We start from the raw sequence: 17282 nt of genomic DNA, 5'->3' as shown, positions 1-17282 counted from the left end.
GCAGAAAAGTTTCGCCTTTTTTATGTCTTCTGTATCTGACACTATATTAATAACATAAGATCTATGACATTAAGATTATCATATAGTGTTTGCAAGTGCATCGCTCTTTTACAGTATCTAGTGGTCCTTATACGTGACATTTCATTCGCTCTTAACTGAACAACCTGTTATCGGTACTTGTATGGTATATCCCGGATGCCACTGAAAAAAATATAGTTTTCTCTGCTTATTTATTCTTTTTTCACTCTGCCGCATTCCGTCTGCAGTTCGTAGAGATACGCACGTAGGTCTTCTGGACAGCTGCGAACATCAACATGCTGAGCTAAGCGAAGTGGGCAGTTAGTACTGCCGAGAGCCTACCGCTGGCTGTGACGGTGGCTCAATGTGAAGTGTTGTGCGCGAGGAAAGGAAAGGAGACGTGCGTTTTGGGCGCGTGGTTCAGGTAGCCGCGGCACGCAGCGCCTTAGGCATGGCGGAGGGAGGGTGGGGGGCAGTCCGCGCAGCGAGTGGGGGGGGCGAGGGAGGGAGGGAAGTGATGTTTTATACTGAGCCAGCGGGCGCGCGCCTCAGTCAGTCGTTAGCCAGCCGTTGTTGAGGTTGTGTGGACTGTCGCCGGACTGGCTTGCCGTTGCTCTGCTGGGAGGGGCCGCTTTCTTCTCCAGGTACGTGATTATTAATAACAATTTTAATGCTTCGCACGAGCTGGCTTCACCTCTTCCACACATGTTAGAAACGTTGCCCCGTTCCGACTATTTTCTCAGTCAAGAATTGTCACCGATTAGCCGGGCTGCAAAAATAGACACTCTCACTACAAATTTCTCTCACGTGTTTTCGTTGCGGGTGCGCTCTCGTGTGTTGGAAATCGTCGCTGTTATCGTGCTGTGATGTTACGAAATTTATTTCCCGACGAGTGTGTCATTTCTATAATATGAACAAAAAAGAGTTATTCAATCCGCTGCTGCAGAAGTCTCTTAGGAATTTTTTAAAAGTGTGTTTCAGTAAGGTTGTAAATTGCCGAGTGCAGATGTGTGCGCAAAGGATACAGAGCATGTCTATTTTCGCTTTATCTTCTTCTTTCATCCCGACCACGTGTTCCGCACGCGCTGGCCGGAGTAGGGAATTTGCACGGCCGCCACGCGGCCGTAGAGTAATGCACTCGTAGCAGAAGCGGCCCACGTGCTAAATTTTGCAGGCACGCTGGCATCTGAAATTTGAACGGCCGCGTCAGAGCTGTGTTCTGCGCGCCGCCTTTCCCGCCTTTTTTTGAAGTACGTGAGATTATCTCAGGCGCTGTCTGCCGTTGTAAACAGGCAAGGCGCCTCTGTTAACTACGATGAGCTGGTGAATCACACGCGTGTCTTGCCATTTAAATTACACGCTGGTCTTAGCAGTTACGGATACCAATGTTTTTCGCACGCCTTTTAATGTATTGTCGCTTCTTGACAAGGCGGTATTGCATTTACAGCTGTTGCTCTTTTGAGGAGCTTTTATTATTTTTGTGTGTGGTTGTGATATAGAGATGTTTGCAGCGTAGCGCACATTCTTGAGTTAAGCGGATCGCTCGGAACTTTTAATGCATTTTTCCTCCAGTATTAACTTACGTGTTAGTATTCTTCTGTTGCCATGGAGTTTAACTATTACTTTTAAAAAAAATTACTTTTCGGGAATGAGTGTGCCACTGCGTTTTCTCTTAGAATATTTTTCTTGGCCTAAGGAGAAAACAAGCAGATGCCATAACACGTCAACCCGCTCGTTATCACTTCTTGTTTTATGAAGCACGTTTTCACGGTAAGTCTGGACAATGTATGTTCTGAAGTACTAGTCAGAGCGTGATAGGACAGCTAACCTTTATTATTTCCGACGTCTAACTATTTTCCTTATGCGTTAGTGGCTTATTGCAAATGTAGCGTGAAATATATTTGAAATCTTCTTGTACTCGTATCTCGTTCCTCCGCTGCCAGTCATTGCAACTTGATGACGACTCGTGCAGTAAACAGTATGTTTATGGTGACGTAAGCTCTCCTTCTGTAGTGTTGCATTCCTGCGAGCATTGTTAGTTCTTTGGCTGTGGAGTTCTGTTGCCCCTGTTTTCGTTTACAACACAGCGCGAGCCAGTGGATGTTTACACACTGGAGACTGTCAAAATATCATGGGCGGTGACGCTTCGTGAAAGAACCTTTGTACGTTAATGACAAGAATTATATGGAAAGAGAGCGGGCTTGGTTGAATCAGCTGTTTAGCTTACGCGACAGACATGTCTGAATACTTGTTACTCGTACATGGAGGACTTCCTGTGAAGACACACTACGAATAGTAAAGATAAATGCAGACGCTAAAAATATAATGACGCTCTTGCTCATTTTACAGTGTCATAAACGGCAGTAACGATCTATACAGTCACGTATTCATTTTTACGTACCGTTCTCCTGTGGGTCAAGCAAAGTTGCCGAGTGGTGTAGGAGTACTTTAATTGTCAAGATAGCAATGCTTATACTGCATCCTTAACGAGTATGGCACGTGGAACAGTAATTACTACTCACTCAGAATTTTCAAACGTATTTCGCAAATATCATCTCGGAGAACGGAACGAAAAAGATTTTACTGGCACTACTTTTCGCCCTGTACTAAAGCAGGTTTCAAAACATAACGATAGGCTGAGATATGTTGACGCGGCCGTACTTTTGGCGGAACCACATGGAAAACAGCACTGTTGACCACCAGCATTTGGTGTTTTGTGCTACCGCGATTTTTGATGGGTGGGAATTGACCCCTCCATCTTTCAGCGACAATAAGTATTGGCAATGGTTGTGATCTAACTTGTTCAGCCTGTTCCATCTATATGTTTAGAGATAAGGTGACTTGCTTGAAGCTATAGACCACTGGAATAAAGATCTTGCATATTCCAACACCGCTTGTCGTTGAGAAGGTCTATGTAGCGTGTAATCCTCTTTGATATGTAAATCTGGTTGCAAGTGTTTGTGAACGGGGTGGGTCATGCAGAGCTTAGTTATCGATCCGGAGTTTGCGTAAAGGAAGTGGGAAGACCGTCTAAAAACCACACTCAGTCTAATGCTCTATCTCACGTAATAAATTCAACTAGACGGACCTTGGAACCACCCTTGCTTTAACGCATGTAATCAACGTTTGAGAAACGAAGTTCGCTATAAATGCAATCGTGTCAGAAAAATGCGTGCGGATTGTTTCCGGAAATTAGCGGTGCACCGTGTATGGGTGAGTACATAGGGTGTAGGAAAAAAGCAGGTGCGAGAGATGCGCGCAGGCGGCCCCACATGGCGTAGCCGCTAGCGGCAGTGCAGGACGGCCGGAAGTCGTGACCCGCGCGGAAACCGCAAGGCGTCCCTTCCAGCTGTCCATTCGGAAGTTGAGTAGCCCCTTCCAGTGACCGCCAAATATAATACAGGCTTGCTGCCATACGCAGGAAGGTGGCCTGGCCATAACTAAACTACATTGGAATTTCCAATCTGAGACAACTTTCGCGGTACAGGTCCGTTGTAATTTCATTAATCTAACGGCAGTAGTCTCCCGGAAGAGCATTTTGCAGTGCTCCGCTGAACTGACCTGTTCGTGGTGCACTCCGCCTCGCATTCCGCATCCGTTTACCTTCTCCCATAAGGATCCTTCACCAAATCATTACCTTCCCGCCTCTCCTCACTCACACTGAACACATCCTAACAACCTACTTCATCCGCAAACTTGCCTCAAATAGTTTTATAGTTTCCCCTCTACTTTCCGATCCCCACATGATGCTGCCGCACCTCTACCACTACATCCCACCAACTCTACACTTTCACACGCTCCACATACTCTCCCAAAGAAATTTACACCGTCTTCCCCTCCCAGATCATGAACTCTGACACGAAATTTACCCCTCCTAGCAACTTTAAATCCACCCCATCTATTCCACTTCATCAGGGCTCCCTCTCCTCCTCATATTTCCGTATCCCTTCCTCCGCTTCCCCCATCTTTCCCTATCCCGTTTTTCTCCTTCAGATTTTGGCTTCACTGATAGCTGTATCTAGTCCTCCCCCTTGCCCATTCTCGTTTCCCAACAACCACTCCTACTCCATCGATACCACGCACCAGTCCTCCATCCTTACATCCTCCTTGTTAAACCTTATCCTCTTCAACATAGGCTCCCAATCCTCGGGCAGGTCCTTCCAGTTTTAGTGGCAAAGAAGTGCTTCTTTTTGAGATCAGTGTTCTTGAAACCGTATTTTAACAGCTTTAAATGTACTCTTGCAGTTTTCCATTTTATCCTTTTACTATTAATGTTTTTATTTTAAACATAGAAAACGCCTTGTTTAGTGTACATATTAATATCCCCATTAATTTTCCACCATTCCGAATCTTTTAAATCCATGTAAACATCTCACATTTATATTAGTGTTTTTTAATCTAATTTAGTATTACTTGCCCAGCTGTCTGAAGAGTGGGTTGACAGCCCACCCCCACCCACAAGGGGCCAGGGGGGATGAAATAACAACAAAGGGAAAAACCTTAATATACTAGGTGCTAGAACACGATCAATTTGAATTTTCGGAGAAAAACACTTCGTTTGCAGGCTCAAATATACAAGAAAACGTAATAAATAAACACTTTGTTTTCGAGTATTTCATTTATCTTGAACACCGAAAATAACGCTTTCCCCAGAAGACAAACAAAGAATGTATAAAGCACATGTTGTTTAGCTGCTAGGGGGACATTACCCAGCATGATTGCCTCCCTTGCAACTTTATTCGTTACTAAAATATGAACATTAACAGTGTACCATTCATGTAAACATTACTTTATTACACTGAAGCACCAAAGAAAGTGATATAGTCATGCGTATTCAGATACAGAGATATGTAAACAGGCAGAATACGGCGCTCCGGTCGGCAACGACTATATAAGACAAGTGCCTTGCGCACTTCTCAGATCGATTACTGCTGCTACAATGGCAGGTTATCAAGGTTTAAGTGACTCTGAACGTGGTGTCATAATCGGCGCACGAGCGATGGGATGCAACAACGCGATGAAGTGGGGATTTTCTCGTACGACCATTTCATGAGTGTACCATGAACTTCACGAATCCGGCTAAACATCAAATCTCCGACACCGCTGCGGCCGGAAAAAGATCCTCCAAGAACGGGACCAACGACGACTGAAGAGAATCGTTCATCGTGACAGAAGTGCAATCCTTGCAGCAGATTTCAATGCTGGACCGTCAACATGTGCCACTGTGCGAACCATTCAACCAAACATCATCGATATCGGCTTTCGGAACCTAAGACCCACTCGTGTACCCTTGGTGACTGCACTACACAAAGCTTTACGACCCGCCTAAGCCCATCAACACCAACATTGGACTGTTGATGACTGGAAACATGTTGTCCGGTCGAACGAGTCTCGTTTTGAATTGTATCGAGCGGATGGACGTGTACGGGTATGGAGCCAACGTCATGAATCCATGGACCCTTCATGTCAGTAGGGGACTGTTGAAGCTGGTGGAGGCTCTGTAATGGTGTGGAGCGTGTGGAGCTGGAGTGATATGGGACCCCTGATACGTCTAGATACTACTCTGACTGGTGACACGTGCGTAAGCATCCCGTCTGATCACCTGCATCCATTCATGTCCATTGTGCATTCCGACAGGCTTGGGCAATTCCAGCAGGACAATGCGACACCCTACATGTCCAGAATTGCTACAGAGTGGCTCCAGGAATACTCTTCTGAGTTTAAACACTTCCTCTGGCCACCAAACTCCCCACACATGAACATTATTGAGCATATCTGAGACGCCTTGCAACGTGCTGTTCACAAGAAATCTCCACCCAGTCGTCCTTTTACGGATTCATTTTGTCAGTTCCCTCCAGCACTACTTGAGACATTACTCGACTCCATGCTACGTAATGTTGTGGCATTCCTGCGTGCTCACGGGGGCCTTACACGATATTAGGCAGGTTTACCACTTTCTTCTGCTCTTCAGTGTAAAAACGTAACGCAAATTTGACTTTGTCTCTGTTGTAATACCATAAAGTGCAAGTATCCGTGGTAATCTAACTCGTCCATATGGAAATTGAAGGGGAGCACAGCTGTCAGGTGCAGCTGGACATCACGCGGAATCAGCGGCGACGAGCGAAAATGTGTACTGGACTGGGAGTCGAACCCGTGATCTCCTGCTTACTAGGTTATTCCGAAAGAACAACACCGCGCATTCATATAACATGTAACTCGTCACTTGCTGCAATTAACAGTAAACAAATGGAAACAGGAGGAAACTGTACACTGGTTATTACGTCAATCGTCTTCCGTAGAAGGTTTGTGGGAGTCCACTGTATACCAACGAAGAGAAGATAGAAACGGAACTTACCCGTCACCAGCGTGCATTTGCCTTGGGTTTCCATTTCTTTAGTGTCAACTCGTGTAAGTGGACGAGATACGTCTCTAATAATGTAATTTTTTCGTGAAGGGCACTCTGAGATGAGTTTTTGAACAGATCTTGAGGAGAAGAGGAGACTAGTGTTAAACGTCCCGTCGACAACGAGGTCATTAGAGACGGAGCACAAGCTCAGACTAGGAAGGAAATGTCGGCACCATTACATAGTTCGAAAATACGAATTAATTCGTATCAGTCCGTCACCGCGACCAAGACACCGTGTTACAGGAGATTTCATTAATAGCTATTTCAATAAAAAAAGTGTGCTAGTCCTCTGCGTGTTAATAACAGAACGTTACGATGCGGTAGCAGCAGAAAATCAATGAAGGGCTGTGCACACAGCGAGAGTAATTCATATCAATTTGTTACCGCAATCAAGATTTGTATTTCAGGTTGACATTAATAACATTTTAACATAAAATATGCATATGAGCTACACACAGGGTGTCCCTCCCAAGAATCGTCAGGCGCATTTTTTCTGGCGTTTCAGCAGATATTTCCAATTTTGTTCCTGCATTCTGTAGCTGGAGTCAGCCCAAATAAGTAGTGCCCTCCACGTCTTTCAGCCAATGTTTACGGAAATTGTCGGTTTGTTTTCTATTGTAAACAAAATTATTTTTATACCGGTATTTCACGAGCCCATTAAGTAGAGGGCACTCCGATATCCTTTTTATCGATATGCATTAACAGGGACAATAAAATTCGAAGAATAACCAGCACTCCAGCCGTGGCCCGCTCTGACTGCTACGGCCATGAATACACCTCCACTTAGTCGCTACTGGATTGCTGTTTATTCTTCGGGTTTTACTGTCCCTGTTAATATCTACTGGTAAAACGAATATCGGACTAAATCAATTTAGGAACACTGTATCGAATGACCACGTAAAATTCCACTTGAAAAACCATTTTGTTTGCAACAGGAAACAAACTGAAGCTTTCTGTCAACACTGGGCGTCTCATGTCAGACGTGATGAGCAGTAATATTTTCAGCTGACTCCCGTTACACAATGTGAAAACGGAATTGCAAATATCTGACGGAACACCAAAGAAAATGCATCTGACGACTCGTTGGAGAGACCCTTTATATACAAAGAGTGTTAACAAATGATACCAAAAAACTTCGAGGGGCTGTAGAGGTTGTCGAGAGGAACAAATTGAGGATACGAACATATGTCCGGAAACGTCATCCAACGAAACTACAGATCGTCGAAATTACAGGGACCGGCGCTTGCTGCTAGGCCACATCTTTTGCAACAAACGAGACTTGGTATGCTGACAGACCGTAAACGGAACGTCTCGCAGTATTGATTGTTATTAAGTGATCGCCAATGGAGAAGATGGAGCTAGCTGCTACATACACAAGCCTTATCTCCTAGCCGGCCGGTGTGGTCGAGCGGTTCTAGGCGCTTCAGTCTGGATCCACGCGACCGCTACGGTCGCAGGTTCGAATCCTGCCTCGGGCATGGAAGTGTGTGATGTCCTTAGGTTAGGTAGGTTTAAGTAGTTCTAAGTTCTCGGGGACTGATGACCTCCGATGTCCCATAGTGCTCAGAGCCATTTGAACCTTATCTCCTATGAATGTAATGCTCTGCTGCGTCAGTGCATGTTTTGGACACGGGTTTCTGTCTGCAGTTTATTTTTCTCCTGCATAACGATAACACTCGAGATTTTAGAGGATTCCAGGAGAATAATAAGCTGAGGATGGAAACGTACGTCTGAAACCGTCATCCACTGAGGCAACATAGCATCGCATTCGTAGGAGACAAGGCCTGCCTATGCAGCAGTCAGCTTCCTCTTCTTCACTGGCGATCGTGGCAATCAGCCGTGATCACTAAATAACAAACAACATTGCGAGAAGTTCCGCCTACGGTCCGTCAGCGTACAAAGTCACATTTGCTGGGGAGGGGGTGGCCTAACGGCAGGCTCCGGCGCCTATAACTTCGACGCTCTGTAACGTCGTTTTATGACGTTTCCAGATACAGGTTCCTACCCTCAATTTGTCCCTCACGACACCCCCTAAAATCCCTCGAATTTTGTCGGTATCGTACTGTAACTCCCTGTGTGTGTATTCATCAATAACAGAAACGTTTACTTGCAGCAAAGGAAGAATATAAAGGAAAAGCCTCCTGCAAAATGTAATTACATGTATGTGAGCGACATAAACTAGTTTCATTGGCTACCATAAATAATCCTCCCACTGACTCACTCTAATTTGACATGAAGCCGCATAGTCAGCATGTGCTCTATACCGCGAAAAGCTCAGCACATGGACAACACTGTTTACCCCCTTTCGCTAACGGGCTGCGTATTCGCAGTTTGCTATACATACCCTTTTATTTCGCTTCCTAAAAGAAGTTGTAATTTTGTGGTAAGATCTTATGGGACCAAACTGCTTTGGTCATCGGTCCCTAAGCTTACATATTATTTAATCCAACTTAAACTCTGGACGACACAAACACCCATGCCCGAGGGGAGGACTCGAACCTCCGACGGGGAGAGCTGCGGGGACCATGACAAGACGCCCCAGACCACGCGTCTACCCCGCCCTATTTCGGTGACTGATGCACTTCCTCCTCATTTACTTACGGATCGAATGAGATGCCGCAATGATGATGATGATGTTTGGTTTGTGGGGCGCTCAATTGCACGGTCATCAGCGCCCGTACAAAGTCCCAGTTTTTTCACAGTGCAATTTTTTTACACATTCCAATCTAACCACTGTCACAAATGATGATTATGGTGGTGCAATGAAGAGGACAACACAGACACCCAGTCCTCGGGACCCCGTTATACAGAGGCAGCAACTAGACCACGAGCTGCGGACAAGAGTTGCCGCAGTGGTTAAGTACTCGGTTCCTAAGTGGAAAAATGGCTCTGAGCACTATGGGACTTAACATCTATGGTCATCAGTCCCCTAGAACTTAGAACTACTTAAACCTAACTAACCTAAGGACATCACACAACACCCAGTCATCACGAGGCAGAGAAAATCCCTGACCCGCCGGGAATCGAACCCGGGAACCCGGGCGCGGGTCCTAAATACATTCCTGGAAATTGAAATAAGAACACCGTGAATTCATTGTCCCAGGAAGGGGAAACTTTATTGACACATTCCTGGGGTCAGATACATCACATGATCACACTGACAGAACCACAGGCACATAGACACAGGCAACAGAGCATGCACAATGTCGGCACTAGTACAGTGTATATCCACCTTTCGCAGCAATGCAGGCTGCTATTCTCCCATGGAGACGATCGTAGAGATGCTGGATGTAGTCCTGTGGAACGGCTTGCCATGCCATTTCCACCTGGCGCCTCAGTTGGACCAGCGTTCGTGCTGGACGTGCAGACCGCGTGAGACGACGCTTCATCCAGTCCCAAACATGCTCAATGGGGGACAGATCCGGAGATCTTGCTGGCCAGGGTAGTTGACTTACACCTTCTAGAGCACGTTGGGTGGCACGGGATACATTCGGACGTGCATTGTCCTGTTGGAACAGCAAGTTCCCTTGCCGGTCTAGGAATGGTAGAACGATGGGTTCGATGACGGTTTGGATGTACCGTGCACTATTCAGTGTCCCCTCGACGATCACCAGTGGTGTACGGCCAGTGTAGGAGATCGCTCCCCACACCATGATGCCGGGTGTTGGCCCTGTGTGCCTCGGTCGTATGCAGTCCTGATTGTGGCGCTCACCTGCACGGCGCCAAACACGCATACGACCATCATTGGCACCAAGGCAGAAGCGACTCTCATCGCTGAAGACGACACGTCTCCATTCGTCCCTCCATTCACGCCTGTCGCGACACCACTGGAGGCGGGCTGCACGATGTTGGGGCGTGAGCGGAAGACGGCCTAACGGTGTGCGGGACCGTAGCCCAGCTTCATGGAGACGGTTGCGAATGGTCCTCGCCGATACCCCAGGAGCAACAGTGCCCCTAATTTGCTGGGAAGTGGCGGTGCGGTCCCCTACAGCACTGCGTAGGATCCTACGGTCTTGGCGTGCATCCGTGCGTCGTTGCGGTCCGGTCCCAGGTCGACGGGCACGTGCATCTTCCACCGACCACTGGCGACAACATCGATGTACTGTGGAGACCTCACGCCCCACGTGTTGAACAATTCGGCGGTACGTCCACCCGGCCTCCCGCATGCCCACTATACGCCCTCGCTCAAAGTCCGTCAACTGCACATACGGTTCACGTCCACGCTGTCGCGGCATGCTACCAGTGTTAAAGACTGCGATGGAGCTCCGTATGCCACGGCAAACTGGCTGACACTGACGGCGGCGGTGCACAAATGCTGCGCATCTAGCGCCATTCGACGGCCAACACCGCGGTTCCTGGTGTGTCCGCTGTGCCGTGCGTGTGATCATTGCTTGTACAGCCTTCTCGCAGTGTTCGGAGCAAGTATGGTGGGTCTGACACACCGGTGTCAATGTGTTCTTTTTTCCATTTCCAGGAGTGTAGAATCGGCCGTTTGACATCCGCGTTCTGCCATATTTGTTTATGTTTCGTTCCAATCACACAGGGAGCTAATGGTATGATTTCCTCAAAAAAGTCTGACTGGTTTTTCCACGAAAACTGTGCTGGGCATGTGCTGATGACATCGCTATTGACTAGTAGTGCAGTCGGTATGAAATCAGTTTGTGGTCCATCCACAGGTGATGTAATGAAATGTTTTCCGCTTGCATTCTTTGAAAGAGTAAGCGGAACAGAAGGTGATTTATCAGACGGAATACACGATCACGTAACGTAAATGTGCAGTTTGAAACACATACTTAAAAGTAAAAAAAATAAAAATGGTGGCCGGTCGGAGCGGCCGTGCGGTTCTAGGCGCTAAAGTTTGGAGTCGAGCGACCGCTACGGTCGCAGGTTCGAATCCTGCTTCGGGCATGGATGTATGTGATGTCGTTAGGTTAGTTAGGTTTAATTAGTTCTAAGTTCTAGGTGACTGATGACCTCAGAAGTTACGTCACAAAGTGCTCAGAGACATTTGAACCATTTTTAAAAAATGTTACATCTACATACATACTCGGTAAGTCACTGTACGCTGCATGACGGAGGGTACTCTGTATCAGTACCAGTCACCTCCTTTCATGTTTTATTCACAAACAGAAAAAAATGTTCAAACCTGTGTGAAATCTTATGAGACTTAACTGCTAAGGTCACACACACTATTTAACCTAAATTGTCCTAACGACAAACACACACACCCATGCCCGAGAGAGGACTCGAACCTCCGCCGGGACCAGCCGCACAGTCCATGACTGCAGTGCCTTAAACCGTGCGGCTAATCCCGCGCGGCTCACAAACAGAACGAGGGAAAAATGTCTGTCTATATGCCTTCGTACGAGTCCTAATTTCTCTTGCGTATCTTACCCACTCCGTAGTCCTTACGCGAAATCTACGCTGGCGACAGTAGATTGTTCTGCAGTCAGCTTCAAATACCAGGTCTCTAAATTTTCTCAATAGTGTTCCTCGAAAAGAACGTCCTCTTTCGTCCAGTGATTCCCATTTGCGTTCCTGAATCATTTCCGCAGAACTTGCGCCTTGTTCGAACATACCGGTAACAAATGGAACAGCCGGCCTCTGAATTGCTTTCATGCCTTCATTGAAGTCGACCTGGTGCGGGTCGCAAACTCTCGAGCACTACTCAAGAATGTACACTACTGGCCATTCAAATTGCTACACCACGAAGATGTACTACAGACGCAAAATTTAACCAACAGGAAGAAGATGCTGTGATATGCAAATGATTAGCTTTTCAGAGCATTCACACAAGGTTGGCGCCGGTGGCGACACCTACAACGTGCTCACACGAGGAAAGTTTCCAACCGATTTCTCATACACAAACAGCAGTTGACCGGCGTTGCCAGGTGAAATGTTGTTGTGATGCCTCGTGTAAGGAGGAGAAATGCGTACCATCACGTTTCCGAATTTGATAAAGGTCGGGTAGTAGCCTATCGCGATGGCGATTTATCGTATCGCGACAATGCTGCTCGCGTTGGTCGAGATCCAATGACTGCTAGCAGAATATGGAATCGGTGAGTTCAGGAGGGTCATACGGAACGCTGTGCTGGATCCCAACGGCCTCGCATTACTAGCAATCGAGATGACAGGCATCTTATCAGCATGGCTGTAACGGATCGTGCAGCCACGTTTCGAGCCCTGAGTTAACAGATGGGGACATTTGCAAGACAACAACCATCCGCACGAACAGTTCGACGACGTTTGTAGCAGCAGGGACTATCAGCTCGGAGACCACGGCTGCGGTTACCCTTGACGCTGCATCACAGACAGGAGCGCCTGCGATGGTGTACTCAACGACGAACCTGGGTGCACGAATGGCAAAACGTCATTTTTTTCGATGAATATAGGTTCTGTTACAGCATCATGATGGTCGCATCCGGGTTTGGCGACACCGCGGTGAACGCACATTGGAAGCGTGTATTCGTCATCGCCATACTGGCGTATCACCCGGCGTGATGGCATGGGGTGCCATTGGTTACACGTCTCGGTCACCTCTTGTTCGCATCGACGGCACTTTGAACAGTGGACGTTACATTTCAGATGTGTTACGACACGTGGCTCTACCCTTCATTCGATCCCTGCGAAACCCTACATTTCAGCAGGATAATGCACGACCGCATGTTGCAGGTCCTGTATGTTCGACTGCTGCCCTGGCCAGCACATTCTCCAGATCTCTCACCAATTGAAAACGTCTGGTCAATGGTGGCCGAGCAACTGGCTCGTCACAATACGCCAGTCACTACTCCTGATGAAGTGTGGTATCGTATTGAAGCTGCATGGGCAACTGTACCTGTACACGCCATCCAAGCTCTGTTTGACTTAATGCTCAGGCGTATCAAGGCCGTTATTACGGCCAGAGGTGGTTGTTCTGGGTACTGATTTCTCAGGATCTATGCACCCAAACTACGTGAAAATGTAATCACATGTCAGTTGTAGTATAATATATTTGTCCAATGAATACCCGTTTATCATCTGCATTTCTTCTTGGTGTAGGAAAAACCAGTAGTGTATCATAATAGTGTCCTATACAGGGTGTTACAAAAAGGTACAGCCAAACTTTCAGGAAACATTCCTCACACACAAAGAAAGAAAATACGTTATGTGGACATGTGTCCTGAAACGCTTACTTTCCATGTTAGAGCTGATTTTATTACTTCTCTTCAAATCACATTAATCATGGAATGAAAACCCACAGCAACAGAACATACCAGCGTGACTTCAAACAATTTGTTACAGGAAATGTTCAAAATGTCCTCCGTTAGCGAGGATACATCCATCCACCCTCCGTCGCATGAAATCCCTGATGCGCTGATGCAGCCCTGGAGAATGGCGTATCGTATCACAGTCGTCCACAATACGAGCACGAAGAGTCTCAGCCGGCCGGTGTGGCCGTGCGGTTCTAGGCGCTTCAGTCTGGAACCGCGAGACCGCTACGGTCGCAGGTTCGAATCCTGCCTCGGGCATGGATGTGTGTGATGTCCTTAGGTTAGTTAGGTTTAAGTAGTTCTAAGTTCTAGGGGACTGATGACCACAGATGTTAAGTCCAATAGTGCTCAGAGCCATTTGAAGAGTCTCTACATTTGGTACCGGGGTTGCGTAGACAAGAGCTTTCAAATGCCCCCATAAATGACAGTCAAGAGGGTTGAGGTCAGGAGAGCGTGGAGGCCATGGAACTGGTCCGCCTTTACCAATCCATCGGTCACCGAATCTGTTGTTGAGAACCGTACTAACACTTCGACTGAAATGTGCAGGAGCTCCATCGTGCATGAACCACATGTTGTGTCGTACTTGTAAAGGCACATGTTCTAGCAGCACAGGTAGAGTATCCCGTATGAAATCATGATAACGTGCTCCATTGAGCGTAGGTGGAAGAACATAGGGCCCAATCAAGACATCACCAACAATGCCTGCCCAAACGTTGACAGAAAATCTGTGTTGATGACGTGATTGCACAATTGCGTGCGGATTCTCGTCAGCCCACACATGTTGATTGTGAAAATTTACAATTTGATCACGTTGGAATGAAGCCTCATCCGTAAAGAGAACATTTGCACTGAAATGAGGATTGACACATTGGTGGATGAACCATTCTCAGAAATATACCCGTGGAGGCCAATCAGCTGCTGATAGTGCCTGCACACGCTGTACATGGTACGGAACAACTGGTTCTCCCGTAGCACTCTCCATACAGTGACGTGGTCAACGTTACCTTGTACAGCAGCAACTTCTCTGACGCTGACATTAGGGTTATCGTCAACCCCACGAAGAATTGCCTCGTCCATTGCAGGTGTCCTCGTCGTTGTAGGTCTTCATCAGTCGCGAGTCATAGACTGGAATGTTCCGTGCTCCTTAAGACGCCGATCAATTGCTTCGAACGTCTTCCTGCCGGGAGACCTTCGTTCTGGAAATCTGTCTCGATACGAACGTACCGCGCCACGGCTATTGCCCCGTCCTAATCCATACATCAAATGGGCATCTGCCAACTCCGCACTTGTAAACATTGCACTGACTGCAAAACCACGTTCGTGATGAACACTAATCCGTTGATGCTACGTACTGATGTGCTTGATGCTAATACTGTAGAGCAATGAGTCGCATGTCAATACAAGCACCGAAGTCAACATTACCTTCCTTCAATTGGGCCAACTGGCGGTGAATCGAGGAAGTACAGTACATATTGACGAAACTAAAATGAGCTATAACATGGAAATTAAGCGTTTCCGGACACATGTCCACATAACATCTTTTCTTTATTTGTGTGTGAGGAATGTTTCCTGAAAGTTTGGCCGTACCTTTTTGTAACACCCTGTATACAGCCTCCTTCACAGATGAACCACACGTTCCCAAAATTCTCCCAGTAAACCGAAGTATATCATTCGTCTTCCCTACTACAATCGTTACATGCTTTTTCCTTTTCCTTTTCTGAACCCACCGATTCCATATTCTGCTAACAGTCATTGGATCTCGACCAACGCGAGCAGCAATGTCGGGATACGATAAACTGTAATTGCGATAGGCTAGAATCCGACCCTTATCAAAGCGGAAACGTGATGGTACGCATTTCTCCTCCTTACATGAGGCATCACAACAACGTTTCACCAGGCAACGCCGGTCAACTACTATTTGTGTATGAGAAATCGGTTGGAAACTTTCCTCATGTCAGCACGTTGTAGGGGTCGCCACCAGCGCCATCCTCGTGTGAATCCTCTGAAAAGCTAATCATTTGCATATCACAGCAACTTCTTCCTGTCGGTTAAACTTTCGTCTGCAGCATGTCATTTTCGTGGTGTAACAATTTTAATGGCCGGTAGAGTATAAAGTGTGTCGGGGGACGTGGAAATCAGTGCACACGTTACCGTAAAGCGGAAACGATGCACTTTATCTTATGTCCAGAAGGGCATGGTCATTGGCTTTCGGGCCAAGGGTGGAAGCATTTCCGAAACGGCTACGTTTGTTAAAAGTTCGCGTGCCGCGGTGATTGAAATATACCGTGCATGGAAAAAATGGCGCTCTCCAAAACCAGAGCCGATGCAACTATGGTGCACCGCGGGCCAGAGACGACAGGGGTTAACGACGCCTGCAGTGATATGTGCGAGCGAACAGATGTGCAACTGTTGAGCAAGTGACCACCCAGATGAACCAAGGGGATATCAACACTGTCCCCTCAATCACTGTGCAGCGAACATTGGTGCGAATGGGCATCCGCGAAGGCGCCTAGTTCATACACTCACGGTGACTGCTGTTCATATGCGAGAAAGGCAGGAATTTGCACGCCAATACAGCAACTGTACGTCCGCTGAGTGGCGACAGATTGCCTCTTCAGAAGAATCACGTTTTATGTTCGATCGGACAAAAAATTAACACCTGCAACAATCGTCGGAAGGGTTCAGGCCAGAGAAAGGAGCATTGTGCTTTGGGGAATGTTTTCATGGCATACCCTGGGTGATCCTGTAATTCTGGGAAGCTCAGTGGATCAACGCAGCTCTGCATCTATCCTTGGGAACCATGTCTACCTCTTCATGCAGTTTGTTTTCCCTCGGTGCGATGACATCTACCAACAGGACAATACAACGTGTCACACCGGTCGCAGTGAACGGGAGTGGCTGGAAGAGCACCAGGGTGCGTTTACCGTACTCCCCTGGCCACCAAACTCCCCGGCGCAAACCCAATCGACAATATGTGGGACCACTTTGATCGAGCTTTTCGCGCCATGGATCCTCAACCGAGAAATCTAGCGCGGCTAGCCACGGAACTTGAGTCGGCATGGCTCCACCTACCTGTTGGTACCTTCCAGAACATCAGGCTTCTGACAGGTGGTCACATTAATCTGACTGGACAGTACGTGTAACGAGGTTGACTCAGATTTGGTAGCAATGGTCTGTTCTTGAAACCAACTGAAAAGTCGTCGAAACGCGTTCAAAGGATCTTAATACTGCTGTTACTGGTGATTGCATTGGTTTGGCTGCGCTTGTGATCTTCATGAGAGAACTGTTAGGCTGAAGTAATAGACAACGTCATTGACGATTACATATGTGGTGTACAGTACGAAATTGTTTCGCATTCTGCGACTATACACTGACGTCGGCTGTGTGTGACATATGAAATTTTTTTGCCGGGCTGGGCCTCCAACTCGAATTTCTCGCTTATCGCGAGCGGTCGCCTTAACCACTTCAGCTACCAGAGCACACCTCCAGGACCGATCTAAGCTCCCATATGTTACGTAGTCATAACGCTTATGCTCGCACAATTTGTGATTCCCATACAGGGAGCCGAATATTATATCTTCATTTTATCTCGTCGAAGCATGAATGCA

At 47.2% G+C, this 17282-nt stretch overlaps 1 protein-coding gene across 1 annotated transcript in view; it reads left to right on the top strand.

Annotated features, from left to right (window-relative positions):
- Positions 1–575: 575 nt before the first annotated feature.
- Positions 576–17282, top strand: part of LOC126470321 (elongation of very long chain fatty acids protein AAEL008004-like) — a 655643-nt gene continuing 638936 nt past the window's right edge. Inside the window, exon 1 of the mRNA XM_050098103.1 lies at positions 576–662. The gene's annotated coding sequence lies outside the window, so the exon portion shown is untranslated. The remainder of the gene's footprint in view (positions 663–17282) is intronic.

This window comes from Schistocerca serialis, chromosome 3 (assembly GCF_023864345.2).
Source record: "Schistocerca serialis cubense isolate TAMUIC-IGC-003099 chromosome 3, iqSchSeri2.2, whole genome shotgun sequence".
In the NCBI taxonomy this organism is placed as follows: Eukaryota; Metazoa; Arthropoda; class Insecta; order Orthoptera; family Acrididae; genus Schistocerca; species Schistocerca serialis.
The sequence above is the reverse complement of the archived record's forward strand: the minus strand, read 5'-3'. Positions and strand labels throughout refer to the sequence as shown.